The 10953-nt window shown below is 42.6% G+C and overlaps 1 long non-coding RNA gene across 1 annotated transcript; it reads left to right on the forward strand.

Annotated features, from left to right (window-relative positions):
- Positions 1 to 5287: 5287 nt before the first annotated feature.
- On the forward strand, positions 5288 to 7865 carry LOC309529952. Its single transcript, XR_014218547.1, has 3 exons — positions 5288 to 6387; positions 6926 to 7042; positions 7305 to 7865. It is a non-coding gene; the product is annotated as an uncharacterized lncRNA (long non-coding RNA).
- The last annotated feature ends 3088 nt before the right edge of the window (positions 7866 to 10953 follow it).

The raw sequence follows: 10953 nt of genomic DNA on the forward strand, positions 1-10953 counted from the left end.
TTCCTAGTGTCTCAAGATGTATTAAAAGAATGAGGAACAATACTAAAAACAAGCCCTTATAAAGCCTCAAATGACACACAACAGAAGCAACAAAACCATCCAGCATTACCTGCGCTCCCTTGAAATTATTCAGTGCCTGAAAGGCTCTCCTAAATGACTATGGCCATCTAAAATCAGGAGTGCAGTACACGGTCCCAGTTCCTAAAGGAGGCGTATCCACAGTGCTGGGACCATCCCCGAAAAGGCCCTGTTCCTAAGTTCCCATGTCCTTAATGTGGAAATGTTCCAACTAGTTAGTGTTGAGTCAAAGATGCCGCCCCACTTTTGCAGCTCAGTTTCACAGGCCACAAAAATGGAGCAGCATTTTTAGCAATATTGCCAAGAAGAGGAGAAATTCTTTAAAAACGTCATTCTGTAGGATAGGGGTGTGGCTACAGTGGCTTTTTATCTGGATTATTTATTTAACCACAGCCACCTTGATGACGTCACCTCCAGCCAGGGAGCACGGTAGTCTGCGGGAAGCCTGCTCCCTTCCCAAAGGAACTCTGGCTATTAGGAGGATCTTCTATGGCCAAACCCCTCACTTCTAACAAATCTGCCTGGCTAAGCTTGTACAAATGACTAGACCTCTTTAGCAATGCTTCCCTCTCAAAAGAGGATGGCGGCGTTACAGATATTCTAAATATTGTACATTTATTTATTTTCTTTCTTCTACCACCTTCTCCCAGGTGGTCTCTCATCCAAGCACTGACCAAGCTCAAACCTGCTTAACTTTTAGCAAAGTGATAGTCTCCTTTGCCTTCAGATAATACCTGGGGTCCACCTGTCATATCACATTATGTCAGACGTACGCTGGAGATGCATAAACCCAGAGATCTATCTCTTGTGCAGTTATTTCCACATTTGAGATGTTAGGAACTGGCCCTTAAGTATGCTAAGCTTGGTTCAGCTCATGGATATATGACAACAATTTTCTGAACAGCGCCAGCCAATCATTTGAGGATGCTCTGCCCATTTAACCGGTGAAGGAGAAGAGTGCAAGATTTCTGCCAATGGAATGAATCCAGTTGTCGTCTAAATAATTTATAGCAACAGGTGATGTGGATGATCTTGCATGTCTTTGATCCTTCACAAGTCAATAATGAGTGGAAGTGATCGGGAAACATCATAACCACTTCCAATTTGGAATGTTCTTGGAGGTGGTGGTGGAAATCAGTGACTGCACATATAATGGAGATAGTAGGGGCAGCTATGCCATCCAAACCTTTTTGAGTCCTCAGGCATTTTTCATTTCCATAGCAGGCAACGGGGAAGGCCCTACCTGCGCATACATATGGATGCCTCGCTGGATTGCAGTCACATCTAGCAAATTAGCTCATGCAACTGTTATTCACGCTCTGCTCGTGAAATTTCCCAGGGGAATTGGGCTCCCACTGTTATAAACAGGAGACTGCGCTAGACAGATTGTTGGGCTGATCTAGCGAAGCTCTTTTTTCATCCTTATGTCATTCAAGTATAGGTACTGCACGGACTGTGAAGTGAAACTAGGTATCTAAAGAAAAGAGAAACCTAATCTCCGTTGGCTCTTGACCTGAGCTCAGGTTTCACCAGTATCTCTGCCTTTTATTATTTATGAGTTCATTTGCATTTAATGACAGGCTTTTATATTTATAGTCTCTTTTTATTTTATGACCATTTGCTCGCATGAATTAATAGCCTGTTAATGTCTTTTATTTTCAAAAGTTATGGGCACCATTAAATAAGTTAATAAGCTGTGTTTGACGCTCTTGGGTGTGTGTCATTCAGCAGGTCTATGCGTACCTTGGGTGTGTTAAGTTCCAGACGTACGCATGCTGAAGGGCACTTCTTGCTGACAAGGTATATTTTTCACCTTTCTGTGCCAGGTGAGATCTTTCTGTCTTGGGCGAAACCTGCCCTCATTTTGCTGTCCACCGTCATAGCAGGCACATGGGATTTGGTATATCACTGCCACAATTAAACCACCCTTCTCCCAACAGTAATGGCCTTGAACCTTTGTGCAATCTGTGCATGTGCGTCTTCATTCTCTTTCTTGGAAGGTGTAGCTCCCCTTGCATAGAATGTGCCCGCAAACATTTTACACGATTAAAAATTGGGGCATGTCTGTGGAAGTGTAGGAAGAGATTTAGAAAAGGAAAAAGAGTGGCTAAATATAAGTTAACAAATTGGTGTAAGGAGGGGAAAGTGCTCATCTCTTTGAATGCAAACTGAAGCACACAACTTGTGCGTTATGGGGAACAACTATATCATGGGTAGGCAAACTAAGGCCTGGGGCCAGATCTGGCCCAATCGCCTTCTAAATCCAGCTGGGAATCGGCGTGTTTTTACATGAGTCAAATGTGTGCTTTTATTTAAAATGCAGCTCTGGGTTATTTGTGGGGCATAGGAATTTGTTCTTAAAAATAAAAAAATAGTCCAGCCCCCCACAAGGTCCAAGGGACAGTGGACCGGCCCCCTGCTGAAAAAGTTTGCTGACCCCTGAACTATATTAAGCACAAAGCTCCATATAGCTATCAAGATAACAGAAGACCAGAAACTGCAAAGTTGTATCATGACCACTGTTTGATGGGAGTACTGCTGATTAATGCTCTGGAAACAAAGTAGCTCAAAAGAAAAACCCACTGCCCCAGTTTTGGAGTTATTAAATTGCTATCTACTATCCACAAGAACCTCATTTTTAATGCACAAGCAACTAATCTTTACTTGAAAGTAATGGCTGCTCCAGGCAAAGAGCCTTCTCAGTAGTGGCGCCCTCCCTGTGAAGCACCCTCTCTTCAGATGTCAAGGAAATAAACAACTACCAGATTTTAGAAGACATCTGAAGGCAGCCCCGTTTAGGGACATTTTTAAGGATGTTTTTAGATATGTTGTAAGCCTCCCAGAGTGGCTGGGGAAACCCAGCCAGATGGGCAGGGTATAAATAATAAAATTGTTGTTGTTGTTGTTCCAGACTGTTGCTATTTTCGGGTGGGATTTATTCATATATGGGTAAAACTCAGGTTATGCAATAAAAATTGATTTGGAGCCCTGGCAAAACTTCAGCAGTATGAGCTCGTTTCAAGATAAAAATAATAAATACCTAGTAATGGTGAATTCATGCCCAGATAATGTTGAAAGTGTACCTACAGTCACAGACTACAAAATAAATAGGATTTGGGGTCATCCACTTGGAACAAAAAACACCCTTTACACAGGATCACCTGAAGTGAATCTAGCACACTGACTGTCCGGAAAACTCATTCCCTGAAACTTCCACCACAGACCTGCCTGTTTAGGGTGTGAATGGTGGACTTTTGGTAATGTGACAAACCTTTCCTTAGAAGCAAGTTATACTGAAACTAGTGATATTTGCTTTGACGTACATAGATATGTTCCGGAGAAGCCTGTTGTATAAGCAATAGCTTACCATGTGCTAACTTGCTCCTGCTTCCTTCTAATGTTCACCTCAGCTGCTCTCACTACTAAACCATTGACCTGCTTTTTAAAGTAAAAGTAATTTGATATGTCAGCACTGGGAATTACTGTTAAGGAAATTAAGAACAAACCTTGGGTGTTCCGGTGGATGAGATGTCCTTGTGGCCACAATATTTACGCTTGTGCTCATGCCTTGTCCTAGAGGAGTTTCAGATGTCAGCACAAATCTCTCTCTCTCTTTCTTTATGCCACGTTTTCTAGTGCAAAAATGCCTAAGATTTTCATTTAAAGAAATGGAAGTGAGAACACCCAAGACGTCTGAGTATTGCCCAACTGTGGATTTTGCAATTATTCTCAAGGCCCTAAAAACAACCTTTGCTTTTTCTGTGAAGGAAGTTAGTCTGCTAGTGCGTAAAGCCTTTTTGTAGGCTTCATAGTGCTCTGAACTTGCAGTTGTATATATCAGCACCATAATTGATTCTCTTATTTTTTGTGTGTGGAGGGGTGGGGGAGTTAAATTGAATTATTGAGTGTAGGGAAAATTCTATTTAATAAGCAGCAACAAACTGGACACCGGTAAGGAAGTCCTGTGTGGAAAATACCACACTGACTGGAAATGTGATACACCCATTGCAAGAGAGCTGCGACGTTTTAACATCGATATTGCAGCGCTTCAAGAGACTTGAAGAGCAGGCGAGGGACAACTGAAGGAAGAAAAAGGAGGCTACACATTCTTCTGGAAAGGTTTATCTGAACAAGAACATCGAATACATGGGGTAGGCTTCGCTATTGAAAACGGCCTTGTGAAGCTTCCAGAATTGGCCTCCACAGTCACTTACGGACTCATTGTTAAAACCGTGTTTATGGAAGACAATCTTACTCAGCTACGAGTAATCGCCAAAGAAGAAGACACCCATTGAGAATAAATTACAGAAATCTGGTGGGAAAATCCTCTTTAGGGAAAAATATCGGGGCATTTCAGCCCCTTCCAATCAGGATGGAGCCTGAAGGCTCAAAGCCCTGTTCCATAACATTCTGAATCAAATCTAATTCTGATCCACAAGCCCTTTTGGGGTTTCTAGACACAAGTTTACCTGTTGCTTGAGCTCTAGAATAATGCTGTACTTCATAATACAAGCAACACACAGTAATAATAATAATAATAATAATAATAATAATAATAATTATTATTATTATTATTATTATTATTATTATTTATTTATACCCCTGTCCAGCATTCAGTATGATTTCAGGACAGCTTGGGAGTCATATTTATTCTGTCCTAGATTTCCCCCCTCATCTATTTTGCTATACGAGAGTCTTCTACCATCTGATGCGTGCCACCTCCTTATAACATCAGAACAAAACAAAACAAAAAATCAGTTGACAACAATTTCCTACATCACGAGACAAAGGTTCATCATATCGCAAGGCAGTTGCCATGGCAAAAGCTTTGTGCTATTGCGAACCCCCTGATGGTGATAACAGGAAATGATGTAAGCAACATACCTACCTAGAGCCCTTTATCAGCAAGTATGTGCAGCTTGAGCTCCTTCAGGGCATCTTTCAAGCTTGCTTTAAAATGAAGAGAAAGAGCCCGACTTACGACAGGACTACACATGTGAAATGTAAAGCGCTGAATCAATCTTGACAAATAAAGGAGAGGGAAATGCAAAGCTATAGAAAGTACTGGGTTTTTTTTTGCTCTATAAGACTCACTTTTTCCTTCCTAAAAAGGGGAAATGTGTGTGCGTCTTATGGGGCGAATGCAGGCTGCACAACTATCCCAGAAGCCAGAACAGCAAGAGGGATTGCTGCTTTCACTGCGCAGTGATCCCTCTTGCTGTTCTGGCTTCTGAGATTCAGAATATTTTTTTTCTTGTTTTCCTCCTCCAAAAACTAGGTGCGTCTTGTGGTCTGGTGCGTCTTATAGAGCGAAAAATACGGTAGCTTCAAACGTATCTCCTTAATAATCCCTGCTTATTCATCTTTGCAGAGGTGTGGGGGAGTTGAATCAATCAGAATTTTATAAAGTCCTCTGAACTACAATATTTTTTAATCAACTTAAAAAAAAAACTTCCTACAATAGAAGACTATAAAGGTAAAGGGACCCCTGACAATTAAGTCCAGTCGCGAACGACTCTGGGGTTGTAGCGCTCATCTCGCTTTAAAGGCCAAGGGAGCCGGCGTTTGTCCGCAGACAGTTTTTTCCGGGTCATGTGACCAGCATGACTAAGCCGCTTCTAGTGAAACCAGTGCAGCACACGGAAACACTGTTTAGCTTCCCACCAGAGCAGTACCTATTTATCTACTTGCACTGTGTGCTTTCGAACAGCTAGGTTGGCAGGAGCTGGGACCGAACAACGGGAGCTCACCCTGTTGCGGGGATTCGTACCACGGCCTTTCGATCGGCAAGCCCAAGCAGCACAGTGGTTTAACCCACAGCGCCACCTGCATCCTAGAAGACTATAGAGATGCAAAGATTCATTTGTAGTTGTTAATCACCCAAGATCAGCTACTGGGTTTTGCTTCAAAGTGTGCTGTGCTGTAAATCACCAAATTAAGATGGGTTGGGAACCCTTGTTTTCCCACCCACAAAACCTCCACTGGTTTAAAACAAGATGAGTAAATAAGATGGGTAACTAAGTACATCTGTTGTTCAAAACAACTCCAATCCAGTTAGGGGTAGGGGAGTTCTCACTGTGAAAATGTTTTCTGAAAAACAAACAAGCGAATATCTACATCCATGTTCCCATAACGCTGCATAAAATGTTGCATGTCATACTTCATAAAGCTGTTTATTACCTTTCTCCTCCTCATCATCATCATACCAAGTCAAACCTGTGCATCTTTTCTCAGAAGATACAGGACATTTCCAGGTGACCTATTTATTGAGTAGTCATCCTGTTTCATATGCTCAAAGTCTGGGGAGAGGTGAGGCAACTGTTTATCGAGCATCCATTCTGAAGTGTTTGCAAGGAGGTGATACTTGATATTCCAGGCTTTCTAGAACATTTTCTTGAGACTTTCCTTATCACGAAACGTCTGATTTTTGGGGAAAGGAGGTGTACCCTGTGCACCAAATCAACTTTAATTGCGTGACCTTAATTTGCCAGTATGTGGCTGTGCGCACACTACACAGCTTCAAAGCACATTTCCCCCTCAAAGAATTCTGGTCACTGTAGTTTGTTAGCAGTTTATGGAAATTGGAGGAGTAAAGTACGGTGCCCAGAATACTTTGGAGGCGAGAATGTGCTTTGACATGTACTTTAAAGAGTGTGTATACAATCGGAAAACAGCAGCTCTCTGGAAGCTGTATATATTTTTCCCCATGGGCAAAAGAAAGCTGGGAGGCAATTGTGACTGGAAACACAGCAAAAGGGGAAAGGTGAAGCAGCTGGGTTGCCCCCCCCCATCAATGAAAATTTCTGCTTCAGATTCAGTCATCTCTCTGTTATTTGATCTCTTACAGACTTCCAGTCACCCTCTGGCAGCTTTGACTTTCAGACACCAAAAATTGCATTTGTTTCAAAGGGAATGGAAAAAAACCCAACAACCAGGTTTCAAAACTTTATGGAAAGGACATGAGGTTAGTGGAATAAATATTTGTTTCTGGATGGATCTGAGCACTTTAAAACAGAAAGGGCAACCCCATACATGTTTAGTCAGAAGCAACTCCCACTATGTTTGATGGACACGCTTCCCCTAGGGAGTGTATTTAAAATGGCAGCTGCCTGACGTTCCTTACTGCAATATGCACAGAGCCAGGTATTTCCTTTTCGAAAAAAGAGAAGTAACTAAATAGCAAACAATGGCAATTTGTTTGACACTCTTCTCATACTTTGTCCCAGCAACAACAATCTTGTGGAGCAGATTGGAATTACTGACTTATTGCAGATATGAGGGAGAGAACTCAGGCTGAGAGATCTTACCTGAGGACATTTTTTGGCATCCGTCTTGTCTCAAGAGACAATGGAGTGCTCCTCCAGGGGTGAAGTCAAACCACTGCATTAGCAGTGCTCTCTTCTACCATGTGAATCTGACCAGAGAAGACATCTGGGCTAATCACTCCAAGCCCAGACTGTGTATTTAGAAACATGACTAACCTTTTTTGCCTGTGTTTTGTTGCTGCTTTATGAAAAAGCACATGAATGTGACCTTTGAAAGGTTTGAAAGTAAACCATTTTTGTTTAACTTACCAAACTATTCAGTTTTTTCTATGCAAAAGTTGCTTTGAAAGAGACTTTAAAGAAGGTGGCTCAGTTGGGTAGAGCATGGTGCTGATAATGCCAAGGTCATGGGTTCGATCCCCATATGGGCCAGCTGCATATTCCTGCGTTACAGAGGGTTGGACTAGATGACCCTCAAGGTTCCTTCCCACTCTACGATTCTATGATTCTAAAAACTGGATTTTTAAAGGTATTTGTTGTTGTTTAGTCATTTAGTCATGTCCGACTCTTCATGACCCCATGGACCAGAGCACGCCAGGCACTCCTGTCTTCCACTGCCTCCTGCAGTTTGGTCAAGCTCATGTTAGTAGCAGACTATATTTCCACACTTTACTTCGCTGCATGTTTTGTGATTTTAAACTTCTGCTTGAGCTCTCTTATTGGAGAGTGCATGCCCCACGTCTGGATCCAGGGAATTCTTCTTCAAACTAATCATAACCAACAATACCTGAGTGAGATTCGAAGCAGAGATATTCTTCATACTCCTAGTCCCTACACTACACCAACTCTGTACCTAACAGTTCCTGTGTGGTGCAGAGGTTAAAGCAAGAGTCAAGTTCAACCCCCCTCCCCAGCCATAGCTGGGTAACCCTGGGCAAGTTGGTACAATTTCTCAGCCTAACCTACCACACAGAGTTGTGAGGATAAAGCAAGGCAGCGGCAGGGGGGTGGGGAGAGAGGATCAGTGTGTGCTGCTGTGAGATTCTCGGAGGATGGATGGGGTGAGATACAGATGGACTAAAGGAATAAATTGGTGAGAAAGTTCTTTCCAAAAGTGTTACGTGACACACTGAATTCCTGTGCGGACTGCCCCACATGAGGATGTTCGACACAACTTTTGCCAAAGGAACTGGGCCAGTAATATGTGTCTCACCTGCGTTGCCTCTCGTCTCGCCTAACAAAGAAGCAGCCTGTCCTCTGAAACTCCTCTGTAATGAAGGGCTGGATCAGGTAGCACTGGAAAGGCACACAAAGGGCAACTGATAACCAGGACTCCATGCAACCTGCACCACTCTCCTGCTCAGACCCCCATTTTAATTCTACTTCTGGGAAATCCAGTCACTACAAATGGTAAAACGGGAATTTAACACACTGGGCCGCATTTGTGCATTTTGTGTTACTTAGACTACTTCTAAGAGCCAGAAATTTACAGGAAGGATAACTTCATCAAATTTGGATCTCCGTGCCAGTTTTCTCATTAGCTGGACTTGCTTCTTGCCTCAAAGAGGATGTTTTGGTTCCAGTCACAGAGTTCAAAAGGCTTGATTCAGGCTGCAAGTGGGCATCCCCTGTTGTCAGGATTGTAAAGCAGAATGGGTAGCAGGGCAGGTTCACTCCACATTCACCCACCTTCCTAGGACTCATTTTCTTATCTTTTCCACCCACGCCAGTGGCGATTATTTCTGATCACCCAGCCTCATAGGGAGAAAAATGGCTGACAAACATTGTTTCATAGGGGGGAGAGTTCCACAGTGGCTAGTGTCTTTGGGACTGGTAGGGCAGAAAGGCAGGTAGACCAACAGTAGGCAGGGGCCAGAGTGAATGACAGGTAGAGCCAATTCATTCAGGTTTTGTCTCAGTCCTACCACTTGTTGAGTTCTACTAGGAGAACGCAAACCCTAAGGACACTCGCCAGCTAATCACAGTTCCTCTTGCTTCATGGGAAATACAGATAGATTAAATTGTGGCCTGCCATGGCACGTAAACCTAGATATATTTAAAGTAGGAAACACATGTAGATCCTCACGCTTATAATAGGATGCTTCAAATGTATCATCTAGTCATCCCCTGCATCCGTGCCCCCAGACTGCCTGGTGAAAATAAGAGGCCCTCTGTACTGTGGGTGCGAAAGCCCACATCTGATGTGTTCTATGATTAGAAACTGGATTTGTTTGGCTTGACTATAAAAACCATGAAGCTCTGCGCCTCGGGTCTTAATTTTTGATCCACCACAGTACCATGAAACACTAAATCTGATTTTTACGGTGAAATCGTCTCCATCTATGTTTTCGTACAGTAGAAACATCATGAAATGTTGGATCCATGCTATATATATATATATATATATATATATATATATATATATGCCTTGAATTTCATGGGTATGCATGTGAGTCGTGGGTAGACAGCAGATCTGTTTTGTCTGATCACATTGCCTCTGGAAAGTCGGTGGAGATACTGCAAGGCCCAAAAGCAAATTTCTGTTTAGTGCTTCAGATGCACTTTTATACAGTGCTTTTTTCTTCTTCTTTTTTTAAAAAGGTGCTAGTACTCACCATGAATTTGTTACTGTAAGTGCCACACTTTTAACATAGGCCGGGGGGGGGGGGGAGAGAGGTGCCAGTATTGCATATCGTTGAGTACCTCCAGAAAAAGTGCTGCTTTCGTAGAATCATTGAATTGTAGAACTGTAGAATTGGAAGGGACCCTGAGGAGCATTTAGTCCAAGCCCCCGCAATGCAGGAATATGCAGCTGTCCCTTACGGGGATCAAACCTGCAACCTTGGCGCTTAGACAAATAATATGTTAGCAGACTTGTGAGCTTTCAAGTTACACAGAAGCCTTTTAAAATTTCCTGTCTGAAGAAATTATTATTTGTAGCTCTGTGGAATGCGACACCAATGTTTGCACAGAATGCTTTCTCTGGTACAATTTTTAAAAAATTATTCTTAAAAAAGAATTCTATGTAACTCTTCTTAGAAATCAACCAGCATCTTAGGTGAGGACGATAAAACACAGTATATCGTCCACAATGATCTGGAGAATTTCTTGATCAAAGCCTGACTTCAGGCCAAGGCTATATATACAGTAAGTCTAAAAAAGACAGAAAGCGCAGATTCTTCAAAGTCCATCAACTCCTCCTCCTGCCAATTTTAGCTTGAAGTGGTTGGCTTTGCTTTAGGCCCAAACCAATGACCCTGTTTCCTGCATTTGGAGCATGACTAACCTTGTAGCTGAGGAAGCTGAAAGGAGGCTGTTGCACAAACACATTCAAAACTGTGTTGAAATACTATATTCTTCTTGGATTGTAGAAATGTAAAAGTCATAGGAAGGGCAACAGCAGGGGTCGACTTGTGTAATCTTTCGTAATATGGAATCTGCTGTGAGGCCAAAATTTTGCACCCCCAAATGGATCTTCAGAGTTATGGATCTTCTCAATTTTGCACCTGTCAGCTTGGTGACCTGTGCAGGGTTATGCCAACCTAGCAGTTCAAAAGCATACCAGCAAGAGCAGATTAGTAGGTACCATTGCGGCGGGAAGGTAAATGGC

The sequence above is a fragment of the Podarcis vaucheri genome (genome assembly GCF_965113315.1).
Source record: "Podarcis vaucheri genome assembly, chromosome: 3".
In the NCBI taxonomy this organism is placed as follows: domain Eukaryota; kingdom Metazoa; phylum Chordata; class Lepidosauria; order Squamata; family Lacertidae; genus Podarcis; species Podarcis vaucheri.